General features: G+C 43.0%; 1 protein-coding gene across 3 annotated transcripts in view; it reads left to right on the top strand.

Moving 5' to 3' along the window:
* Window positions 1-12330, top strand: part of PIP4K2A (phosphatidylinositol-5-phosphate 4-kinase type 2 alpha) — a 192322-nt gene that overhangs the window by 11469 nt on the left and 168523 nt on the right. The window contains exon 2 of one of the 3 annotated variants that reach the window (XM_074946070.1): window positions 3833-3906. The exons of the other annotated variants lie outside the window; for them this stretch is intronic. The gene's annotated coding sequence lies outside the window, so the exon portion shown is untranslated. The remainder of the gene's footprint in view (window positions 1-3832; window positions 3907-12330) is intronic. 3 annotated transcript variants of the gene reach the window in all.

Raw genomic sequence — 12330 nt, 5'->3', positions numbered from 1 at the left:
ATTCATGGCCAGGAAAAACATGTCCCAGACTATGAAATCTGCTCTCCCCCTGTGAAATCTGGTCTTTTGTGTGCTTTTACCCTATACTATACAGATGGGATTGTTTAGTCAGTGGAAGAGAAGAATGAGGGGGCATTTGATAGCTGCTTTCAACTACCTGAAAGGGGGTTCCAAAGAGGATGGATCTAGAGTGTTCTCAGTGGTAGCAGATGACAGAACAAGGAGTAATGGTCTCAAGTTGCAGTGGGGGAGGTTTAGGTTGGATATTGGGAAAAACTTTTTCACTAGGAGGGTGGTGAAACACTGGAATGGGTTACCTAGGGAGGTGGTGGAATCTCCTTCCTTAGAGGTTTTTAAGGTCAGGCTTGACAAAGCCCTGGCTGGGATAATTTAGTTGGGGATTGGTCCTGCTTCGAGCAGGGGGTTGGACTAGATGACCTCCTGAGGTCCCTTTCAACCCTGATATTCTGTGATTTCACGGGGGAGACCAATGTTTCACAAATTGGGGGTTCTTACCCAAAAGGCAGTTGCGGGGGGTGGGTGGGTCGCAGGTTATTTTAGTGGGGTCATGATATTGCTACTCTTACTTCTGTGCTGCCTTCAGAGCTGGGTGATTAGAGAGCAGCGGCTGTTGGCCAGGTGCCCAGCTCTGAAGGCAGCACCCCACCAGCAGCAGCACAGAAGTAAGGGTGGTAATACTATACCATACCATACCATGCCATCCTTCTGCGCTGCTGCTGGCGCGGCTCTGCCTTCGGAGATGGGCTCCCAGCCAGCAGATACCGCACTCCAGCTGCCCAGCTCTGAAGGCAACACCGCTGCCAGCAGCAATGCAGAAGTAAGGGTAGCAGTGCTGCAAGCCCCCTACAATAATCCTGTGACACCCCTCCCAACTCCTTTTTCAGTCAGGACCCCTACAATTACAACACCATGAAATTTCTGATTTAAATGGCTGAAATAATGAAATTTATTATTTTTAAAATCCTATGACCATGAAATTGACCAAAATGGACTGTAAATTTGATGGGGCCCTACTAGTGAGTTTACAGCATCTCAATGATGAGCAAGGCATAGAACACATTTGCCTTCTGCCTGGATCAGGTTAAATATTAATAGGATGCAGATACACAAATCATAGGGCAGAATCTTTGTATTTAAAAAATGCACACTCTGTCTCCTTGTTATGCTTCATAGAGAGCCACTGAATGTTTCACAGGTGCATTGCAAGAAGTATTAATATTAAGTGTTGTGTCTGAAATTTTGTCTCTACTGTCCACTTAGTATGCTGAAATTTAGGTATATGTCTGCAGTTGATAGATATTCAATATCAGTACAAAATATTTCAATTTCAAAGGCATTCAAAACTGATTCTAAGTTGCTGTGAAATGGCTCTAACATATAACTAAATTTCACTATTCCATAGTTATAGGGTAGAATTGCATCCACAATGCTCCTGTGTATGTATGGTGACAAAAAATAAAATAAAACAAAACAATCCTTTTGCAGGGAGCTTATTTCAGTATTAGAAGCAAAATTTTCATCTGCATATCACTAACGAAAGAGTTTGAAAGATGATAGACAAAGCCTCTTTGTCTTGCATTGGGACCCTCTATGTTCAGTGTGTTTTGATTATTGTTCTCTTTAGTTGTGCTCACAATGCACATGAAGCTTAGCATGTGGACTTAATTCACTTTTTCAGAAACAATGTTGCCATTTTGCGTTAGTGTTGCAGTACAGCCATAGCATAACTGTAACTGTTTATGTACAGTGTATCATTGGCATATAATTCACTTAATAGTTGTGTAATGGATATTTATACTGCAGGCCAAAATATTTATTAGCTGTTGGACAATATTTCTATTCTGAGGCTGAAATGTGTAAACTTTCTTCAGTAAGATATGCCTTGAATTATAACTGTAAAGGACTCTGTCCCCTAGGGTTACTCTCCATGACAGACTTTTTGCACAAAAGCCTTTACCAAACTACCCTATCCCAACACAGCCAAATACTACATCAAACATCTACAACTACTAATGGTCTGAGAGTGAGGAGTGAATAATTTGATAAAGTGGTGTGTCTGAAAGAGGAACAGATTTAAACTTGTTGTGCTTAGTCTGGTGTACAGTAGCTGTGGTAGTGGTAAGGTGTGTGTTTGTGGTTGGAGGAGTAGAGGGCAAGTACTCCTTGGCACCTTAACTTTTCACTTCCTTACTTGGGTTTGTCAGGTGTGTTGTGTAGCAACCCTAATGGTTTTACAACACTTGTGTATTAACTGGTATTTAATGTTTATGCACATGCCTAGAGCCTCTATACAGGGAAATATATTGCACAAAACATCCTTCTTCAGTTATGATAGGTGGACTCTGGGCTGAAAGTTCAGCTGAGGCTAGTAAGACTATATAGGTAGCATTTCTACTAAGGGATCATATTTAAATCACTGCTTTTATGAGCAAGGGCTAAAATACAAAACCCACTTCTTTGACCTAGCATCCTACAAAAGTATCAATGAAGATCTCTATGTATAATACCATGGAAATGTCTCTTATTGAGTCTAGATATCCTTTGTATTTAATATCTCGAATGATAAGACCTGTAAAGTCTAGTATTCAAAAGTTAAGAAATGACAGAAGCAATGTTGTCCATGAAACCTTAACTTGTCCCCCTTTTTGCAAATGCATTGGCAGTCTTAGCCACTTAAAAAGTCTGTGGCAGAGCCAGGAATAGAACACGGCTCCCTTGGGTCCTAGTCTCTTGTGACTAGAGCCCTGCAAATCTGTAGATATCTGCTTTATATCTGCAGGCCATGTTTGCTGCTCACGGAATGGATGCGGATACAAATTTTGTATCCGCTCAGGGCTCTACTTCTGGCACTGGAATGTCCTTTCTGTTCTTGTTACTCTCTGCCTCATTCACTGTCCAGATGCACTGAGTGAAGTTGGGGTCCTGTAGAACAAATTGTGTGTGGTCATGTGATTAAAGACTGCATCAGAAGTCGCTTGCGTAAGGGGGCTGAATTAGCGTTGCACAAGCAACATTCATTCTGGTATTTCCTAACTTTTGAGTGCTTGTTTTTCAAACTTTACGTACAAAAAATACAGAAGAAAGTTATTTCCTAGTTCCCCTTTAAAAAGGAAAACTGAGAGAACAAATTACATCGTGTGAAACAATATAGATCCATTGCATGGGTCATCAATAAGATTAGAAACCAGAACTTCTAGATCTATGCCACAAACCTCTACTTCTTGAATGGAGTAAATGGTCACAGTAGTAGGCTGTTATCCTATACATAGACCATCCGGTAGAGGGGAGTGTAATGTTTTGCCTACTTATTAGACAGCAGAGGAATGTTAGGAATTGGGAATTAGTTTCTATCTATTCCTCTGGATGAGAATGCGATAAGGGTTAGACAGCACACCCAACCACACCACCTTATCAGAAGAACCTTCTGAACTGTTTTTTCTGTAAACACTTCCTACCCTCAGCTGAATTTATTTTTTTCTTTTAGAGCACAAGCATGGGAAAACTTTAGTAAAAATAGTTAAAATTTGGTAAATTTTTATAAGAAACTTAGAAAAATTGCCTACAATAGAAAGTGTTGGGCAATATTAACTACAGATGTTGCTACCAACAATGTTTATACCTTGGATATGTGTCTATTTATGCACCACCATGTTGACCATGGGACTGAAGAAAGATAATATCTAATTCTGAGCTTCTGGTATAGGGGCTCATGTTGAAACGTATGTTTTTAAATATAGAACATAGCTACAGCACTTTTTATGGGCAACAAGCACAAACAATACGAGGTGCTCTATTTCTGTTTTTTCTACAGCTCCATTGGGGCAGCACACCTAAGGTGAGGGAGCAAGGAGTTCATCTGTCTGCAAGTTTCCAAGGTCGTTTAAGGTATCTAGTGACAGGTTCAATGGGGGAGTAATCTCTGATATTGTTTTAAATGAATTAGACTTCGTATTTTTGTGGGATTGTCTCAGTACTAGATGACATGCTGCCATAGTATACCAGCTTTATGGAGGGCTTTTCAGGTATGTTTTTGAAGTGTCTTGATCTGTGAAATCCTAAAAGGTACCACATGGCTTGCTGCATTCACTGAGCACTGCACTTGGGAGCAAAGTCTTTGTTCTTCAAGTAGTGCCCTGTGGGTGTTCCACTTCAGTTGTGCTTGTGCCCTGTGTCTTTGACTGGAGATTTTTTTTGCAGCAGTGCCCGTTCAGCCCATGCATGCAGCCCACACTTCTTCATGCCCTTTGCCTAGGATATATGAGGCTGCCCAGGCAAACTGCCCTCAGTTTCTTCTCAGCTGCCTTTGGCCCAAGATGGAGTCTGCTGTGTGCCTGTTCTCTAATATTTAGCTTTTTCTCTACCTTATAGTACTGCAATTGTTCGAACAATTTTCCTTTTCTTAAAACACCTTTTTGTTCATAGAGATATTTATGTAGTTAGGAGATTTCCCCTTCTAGGCTTAAATTTTTATTTGTTTTTGTTCGGGAATGCCAGGGCTCTCAGGATTCAAGAGGTGCCTCTCTGTCAGGAGATTATTCCGATAGGTGATGGACACTCCAAGCACTTCTGCTCTCTTGGTAATATGCATATCCCCTGTAAGTGCAAGATCTGCACTTCCTAGAGTCCTGTCCACATTGACATATCGGTCACTTGAGACTGTTAGAGAGGTAGGCAGTACTGCAGCACCAAGTACATCTACAGAAGTGGTTCTCAACCAGGGGTATGCGTACGTCTTCCAGGGGGTGCATTGACTCGTCTAGATATTTGCCTACTTTTATAACAGGCTACATAAAAAACACTAGCAAAGTCAGCACTAGCAAAATTTCATAAAACAGTGACCTGTTTATACTGCTTTATGTACTATACACTAAATGTAAGTACAATATTTATATTCCAATTGATGTATTTTATAATTATATGGTAAAAATGAGACAGTAAGCAAATTTTTCAATAATAGTGTGCTGTGATGCTTTTGTATTTTTATGTGTGATTTTGTAAGCAAGTAGTTTCTTAGTGCGGTGAAATCAGACTCCTGAAAAGGGTAAGGTAGTCTGGAAAAGTTGAGAGCTACTGATCTACGATACCAAAGTCCTCATCTACATTTGCCTCTAAGTAGAAGGAGGTAAGGAGTAAATCTCCAAGAAGCTCTCGGTCACAGTTTCACAAGAAGGCTATGGAACCTCAGGTCCCAAGGGGACCAGGTTCCCGGGCTCTGAGTGAGGCTGGTACCACAGAGGTGAAGAGGAGTCAGTTATCTAAGGCCACGTCTACACTACCCTCCAGATCAGCGGGTAGTGATTGATTTATCGCGTCCAGTGTAGACACGATAAATCGATCCCCGATCGCTCTGCCGTCGATTCTGGAACTCCTACATGGCGAGAAGCGGAAGCGGAGTCGATGGGGGAGAGGCAGCCATCGATCCTGTGCTATGAGGACACGAAGTAAGTGATTCTAAGTCAATCTAAGATACGGCGACTTCAGCTACGCTATTCTCATAGCTGAAGTTGCGTATCTTAGATGGATCCCCCCCCAGTGTAGACCAGGCCTAAGACACATTCGGTACCGAGTTTGGATACCTATATGCAGAGTGGCAGAGACAGGGTTGAACAGACCAAACCCATCGCTGAATAACACTTGGTACTGATAACAAGAATATCAATGGTACCAAAGACTGCTCACCTACCTACAGTACTGAGGGAATCCCATACCAAGTACTCGGTACCAACTGTATCGGTACCAAAGCTATCCTCCACATGTTCCCACTCAGCCCAATCTTTGATACTATCGGTATTTCAAGATACCCTAAGGATCTGATATCATCTTCTGAGCTGGAGTATCCTCTGTTAACTAGGGCTGAGGGTTTCTCAGTGTCAAGACGGTCTCGGACACTGATCCCTCTGTCACCTAGAGCACTACATTTGCCCTCATCTAATCTGTAAGCCGAACAGCTATCTTCCCTCCTTAGACAATGCGGAAGAGGACTCATTAGACTCTCAAATTTCAGTGTGGGGTTCCCCTACCTATCCTAGTTTTGATGGCTTGGTCTAGAGCAGAGGTTCCCAAACTTTTCTTATTGCATACAGTCTTCCAGATCTACCAGCTTCCTGTGTACCCCGACCCTTCTCATCACTGATACTTTGTGTTTTCTTCTTAATGCTACCTGTCTTTAGCCATCTGTCCATATTTCACTGTTCTGTACAGATATAGTTATAGTGCGACGTATACAACCAAACAGCCCCCTCCTCCCCGCAAGTTCTGAGCTCAGTTAGACTGGACGTTTCCTAAGCAACTGAACCCACACTGTACAGTGATTGGAGGTGAGGGCTCTGTATGTCCTTGTCACTGTGTATCTGTCTCTCATTGGTACATCTTGAAGTAAATTAACTACTGTATTTTATATAACAAATGTCCACCTAGTTTTAAAGCTTCATCTGAGTAGCGTATTATGAAAATATAATTAATAAAATCCACCATTACACAATTTCTCCCTCATACTCCTCAGGGATGTCTTGTGTCCCCCCAGGGGTATGCGTACCACAGTTTTTAGAAACCCTTGGTTGAGAGTCTTAACTATCCAACCAACAAGGTCTTACGGGTGCAACCTCTTACCCTCCTCCCTCCTTTTGGATGCCACCTCTGCCATTTTCAGGGTGCATGGGAGCATATAATATCGGACAAATAAGTTTTGGAAGCCATAACATCTGGTAACACTATCCATTTCCAATCTGTTCCTCCTATATGTTCCCCCTCCTTGTCCCTCTTCAGGACCCTCTCACAATCAATTGCTAGAGAAAGAGGTGATCTCTCTTTTACGTTTAGGAGCAATAGAACCATTTCCTGTGCAGCATGGGAAAGAGATTCTATTCAGAGTATTTACTGATTCCCCAAAAGGCCAATTTTAGACATCAGGTCTCTAAACAAATATGTAAAGCAACAGAAATTCAGAATGGTAAACCTTGCAGCAATGATTCCTTCATTAGAAGTTGGTTTGCAACTCTTGACCTACAAGACACGCTTTCATGTCACTATTCGCCCTTCACACAAGAGATTTCTTCTTTTTCTAATAAACAAGCACTGCCAATACAGTGTGCTGCTCCCTTTCAGCCTATCTTCAGCACTGAGGGTATTTTCAAAGATTCTGGCAGTAGTTGCTGCTCACACACATTGGGTATAATTGTTTTCCCATTCATAGACAATTGGTTGATCAGGGACAGATTGAATCAGGAAGTGTTAATGTCAGTAAAGGTCATGTGTTCTCTTTTCACAGCCTGGGACTTCAAATCTACCTCAAAGTCCATTTTGACTCCAGTACAGCATCTAGATTTCATAGGAGCTTCCCTGGATGCTGTAACAGGCAAAGTGTACCATCCAGCAGATTTTTCTCACCAGAGAATCTCATCTCAAAGATTCAGGGAAGTCCTCAAGTAACAGTAGGAGATTGTCTTCAACTGCTAGGACACATCAGCTTGCATCTTTGTAGTGCCGCATGCCAGTTTGCACTTTCCAGGGTCTACAGGAATGGCTTTGAACGGTTTACAAACCAAGCGAACACAGTCTAGCAGGTTACTGTCTGTTCCCCAAGGAGTTCTACAATCTCCGGTTAAAGGACATGACCAAACTTTCACAAGTATTCCATTTTTGCAGTTTCCCTCTACTGTAGTGATAACATCAGATGTTCTACTTTTATATCTGGGACCTCCCAAGATATAGGGGAAAATGCTCACTATAAGAGCAGCTTCTCCACGTCAATCTTTTGGAATTGAGAACTGTCCAAAATCCTTATCTACACTTTATACTGCTAACCAAATAGAAGACAGTAAAGATAGTGACAGACAATGTGGCATGTAAGTATTATATCAACTGTCAGGGAGGCACACATTGATCATTTCTCTGTGCCAAAGCAATAAAACTCTGGAGTTGGTGCATAGCTAACCTCATAGTCATCTCAGCTTCTTACTGCACACACATTCAGACCATCATGGCAGATAACTTCAGAAGACCATTTTTTCCCCTAAATTACAAATGGGAACTGAACTCCAGAGTCCTTCACAAGATATTCTTATCTTGGGGTTGGTCCTGAAGGTTGATCTGTTTCTCACCAGCCAATGTAAAAATGCATTGGGTATTGCTACAGAGGGGGGTCTTGATCCCTAATTCATAGGAGATGCATTCCTCGTCTCATGGATGAAAAGACTTCTCTGTGTATCTCACTAACATAGTTGCTGTTAAAGGTTCTCAACAAGATCGAGCCCGAGTCATGCTGATTGGATGAGATGTACGTATAACGGATTAGATCAACTTTCTAGGTAGAGACATGGACATTTTTGTTTTGTACCACTTGTATTCATAACCAAGTTAGTTTATCCGAACATTAGATATTTTTGATATGAGCATTTTGTACTATGCATCATACAACAGTGTATATTGCTATTTTCTACTAGAGACCTTATTTGTCTGAAATAAGTCAATGAAATTACAATCAAATCATACTATATGACATTTAAAATCTGCTGACAACTGCATGGACTTCAGGAGTAATCTAAGAAGTGAGGTAATGTTGCCTTTTGAAGTCTTTCCCTATTTAAAAATAAAAGTTGGTGACTAATGTAGCAACATGATTGCAACAAATTAGAAAAAGTGAAGGAATATTTATTGTAAACATCTGTTAAAATAAATATCACAGCTAGTTACATGCAAGACTTTTTCAGGTAAGGATGTAGAACTTGGATTTTGTGTCCTAAATGAAAATAACTTGAAAAATCTTTATTTAAAATTCTCTTAAATCAACCAGAATGTTTCATGTGTAAACTATATATAGCTATAGTGTTGGCAACAATGGCATCATTTACTTGTGTACTATATTATATTAAGGCTTGAGATAGGGTTTAGTTTTCAGTGACCTGGTCTTGTCATTGCTTCAACCTTGCATTAAATCCCCTAATAAGTCACATCACTGTCAGTGCACTGTTGCTGAAAGGATGTGTATTGATGCTGTCATTTTGTTATATAAGCCTCCGTACTACATTGATAATTGTATTCTGTTCATGAAGAAATTCTCTTCTCTGGTTGTGATTCATTATTGCATTAACCTCTTTGGTCTTATTTTTATGACTGGTTTTGACATCACTAAATAAGTTCATGTGCCTAAGTAAGATGGACTGACTCCTCATTAAGGACAATTCATTTCAGTGTTGAAACTCCTGAACTGGAGCCTACTTATGTATAGCAAAATTCTCTTTTTGAAAATTCAAACAGAAACCTGACAGGATCTTTGTAGTTTTATTTGGGATGTGGGAGTGATAATACTTATGCACTATGCCTTTGAAGCTATTGACACATCTGTAGTAAGCTAACTCTTGTGATAAACAGGAAGTTTTTGGAAAAAAGCTTAACTTTTTTGCAGGTGGATCAAATGTTACCTGAACTCTGTGTGGTGTCCATTTATATTGCATGCAATCTCTATATGATTAGGGCTTGTCTCTGTTGACCAAGATTCTGCCATAAGTTGTTAGCATTTTTAAGTACACACAATACAAATATAGGGTTTTGACTTACTCCTGGGGGAATTCTGTGCCAATGCATAATGCAGAATTTGTGCAGAATTAATGTTCTGTGCAGAATTTCCTTTTCCACTGCAGAAATGGGCTGCAGAGCTGCTGGCCGCCATTAGGGGCCACTGGACCCAGCAGAGCTCAGCTCGCAAATAGAAGACACTGCTGGGGAGAGAGGGAGGGAGTTGGAGGGTTCCCAGCATGCCCTGAAGGAAGGAGGCTGCATGCAGGAAACTCCGTACAAGCCTGGGACCCAGCATTAGGCTGTTTCTTCCTCTGGGTCGCTGGACTCTGGGAAGGTAGGACATGTGGGTGTCTGGGCTGGGGGGCGCTCACAGCTAGGCTTTGGGGTAGGGGGTGCAAGGGTCTAGGCTGGGGGGGCCCTGCAGCTGTGCTCTGGCGGGGTAGGAGATGCAGTTATCTGTCCCCCTGGCAGGGCTCTGGAGGGGAGGGGGCAGAGAAACAGGACCTGGGTTGTCATAGGGGTTTATTTAACTCTGCTCCTAAGGGGAATTTTTTGTTGTTTGTATAGTTACAGACATAGTTGCTGACAGGTATTTTGAAATAAATTACCAAAATAATTGAAGCTGGCGTGATTATATAGTGTTATTTTTACATATAAAATATACAGAACTTCGCAGACTTTATAATTTTTTGGTGTAGAATGCCCCCAGGAGTAAAACTTTGTTGAAACTAACAAAACTGGAAATATAGATTGACTCCTAAAGCCTTTCTGGACAAACCATAGTAATTTGCTAAAACTAATTAAAAATCTATCTGATTTTTTTTTCCATTACAAGATTAAAAATTGAGGTTGATACTCCATTTCCTTAAATGGACAAGTCATAACCTTAAGTTTATTGTAAGTGAAACTGGTAAAGCTGCTTGAGTTAAGGCTATTTAATGATTTTCTCTGTAAGATCCTGTTTTCACTTGCTTATAGCTTTGCCAATCTTATAGGCTGTATAGGTTGAATTTTTCCATGCCACAAGTGTCTGCCTCAGGATGAATTTTTTGAGCAGTTCATCAGGCGGTGTGGGAGGGGGGAAGTATAGCTATTTAACTGAGAAACTCTAGCACCTCCATGTCTTTGAACAGGGATGCTAAATTTGTTAAGTTTCAGAGTAGCAGCTGTGTTAGTCTGTATTTGCAAAAAGAAAAGGAGTACTAGTGGCACCTTAGAGACTAACCAATTTATTTGAGCATAAGCTTTCGTGAGCTACAGCTCAAGTGAGCTGTAGCTCACGAAAGCTTATGCTCAAATAAATTGGTTAGTCTCTAAGGTGCCACTAATACTCCTTTTCTTTTTGTAAATTTGTTAAGGGATTTGCCTTGGTATCAGGCGTAAAATGTGCCTTTTGCTATGCACATGATCATTAGAAGTTTGTCGGAGGCTGGCAGCTGAAGTCTCTGAAGAGTGCCTCTGCACGCAGCATTTACCATCCTGACGCAGTGCTTATATTCTGACTGTATTGTTCATGTGCCTTCCCCACAGAGCAACCGAGCATGTCCTATCCTGGAGATGAACAGTACTTTCCCTGCAATTGCTCCTCCCATAAGCTGAAGGCAGCTGTAGTGATGGGCACTGAAACTAAGAGTGGGGAGACAGTCTTCTTTGCTCTGTGTTCCCCACTGCTGCTGCCTGGGCATCATGGAGAAGGAAGCATTCTGACAGGAATGCTGGAGTGTGTGATGGTGATGAGACAGATGGGAACCAGGAACGAAATGAATGGGAGGGGCAGAAGGGTTTAACTTAGAGGTGGGCAAACTTCAGCCCGTGGGCCACATCTGGCCTGCAGGACCGTACTGCCTGGCCCCTGAGCTCCTGGCCCTGGAGGCTAGCCCCCGGCCCCTCCCCTGCTGTTCCCCACTCCCCCGCAGCCTCAGCTCACTGTGACGCCAGCGCAATGCTCTGGGTGGTGGGGCTGTGAGCTCCTGGGGCAGCGCAGCTGCAGAGCCCAGCCTGACCCAGTGCTCTGTGCTTCGCGGCGCGGCTGCCTGTCCTGGTGCTGCCGCGCTGCCAGCCACTGGTGTTCCAGGCAGCGTGGTAAGGGGGTGGGATTTAATAGAGGGCAGGGGAGTTGGGGGGGTGGATAGGGGTCAGGGTGGTCAGAGGGTGGGGAACAGGGGGGTTGAATGGGGGCAGGGGTCCTGGGGGGACAGTCAAGAAGGAGAGGGGGGTTGGATGGGGTGGCGGGGGCAGTTAGGGGCAGGGGGTCCGGGGGCGGTCAGGGAGAAGGGGGGGTTGGATGGGGCAGCGGGGGCAGTCAACGGCAGGGGGTCTGGGGGCAGTCAGGGGACAGAGAGTGGGGGAGTGGATGGGGCAGGAGTCCCCGGGGGGCCGTCAGGGAACAGGGTGGGTTGAATGGGGCAGGAGTCCCGGGGTGGGGGTGGGGGCTGTCAGGGGGCGAGAAGTTGGGGGGTTGGATGGGGGTGGGGGCCGGGCCATGCCTGGCTGTTTGGGGAGGCACAGCCTACCCTAACTGGCCCTCCATACAATTTCAGAAACCCGATGTGGCCCTCAGGCCAAAAAGTTTGCCCGCCCCTGGTCTAACTACTGAGAATACTCCTCTCCAGAACTTGGAATTGAACCCAGATTCCAAGTATCAAAATTCCTCTACTATTTAGTAAATAGCTGACATCCACTGGCAAAATATCTCCCCCTTTCAGGTGGCTGGTACCTAATACTTCTACCAGTTACTCTGCTCAAGTGATAAATTTGTTATGTGGTCTAAAGGTTCCAGCTCTGCCAATGACC

Source organism: Natator depressus, chromosome 2, assembly GCF_965152275.1.
Source record: "Natator depressus isolate rNatDep1 chromosome 2, rNatDep2.hap1, whole genome shotgun sequence".
NCBI lineage: Eukaryota > Metazoa > Chordata > Testudines > Cheloniidae > Natator > Natator depressus.
This window is presented reverse-complemented; position numbering and strand designations above follow the sequence as displayed.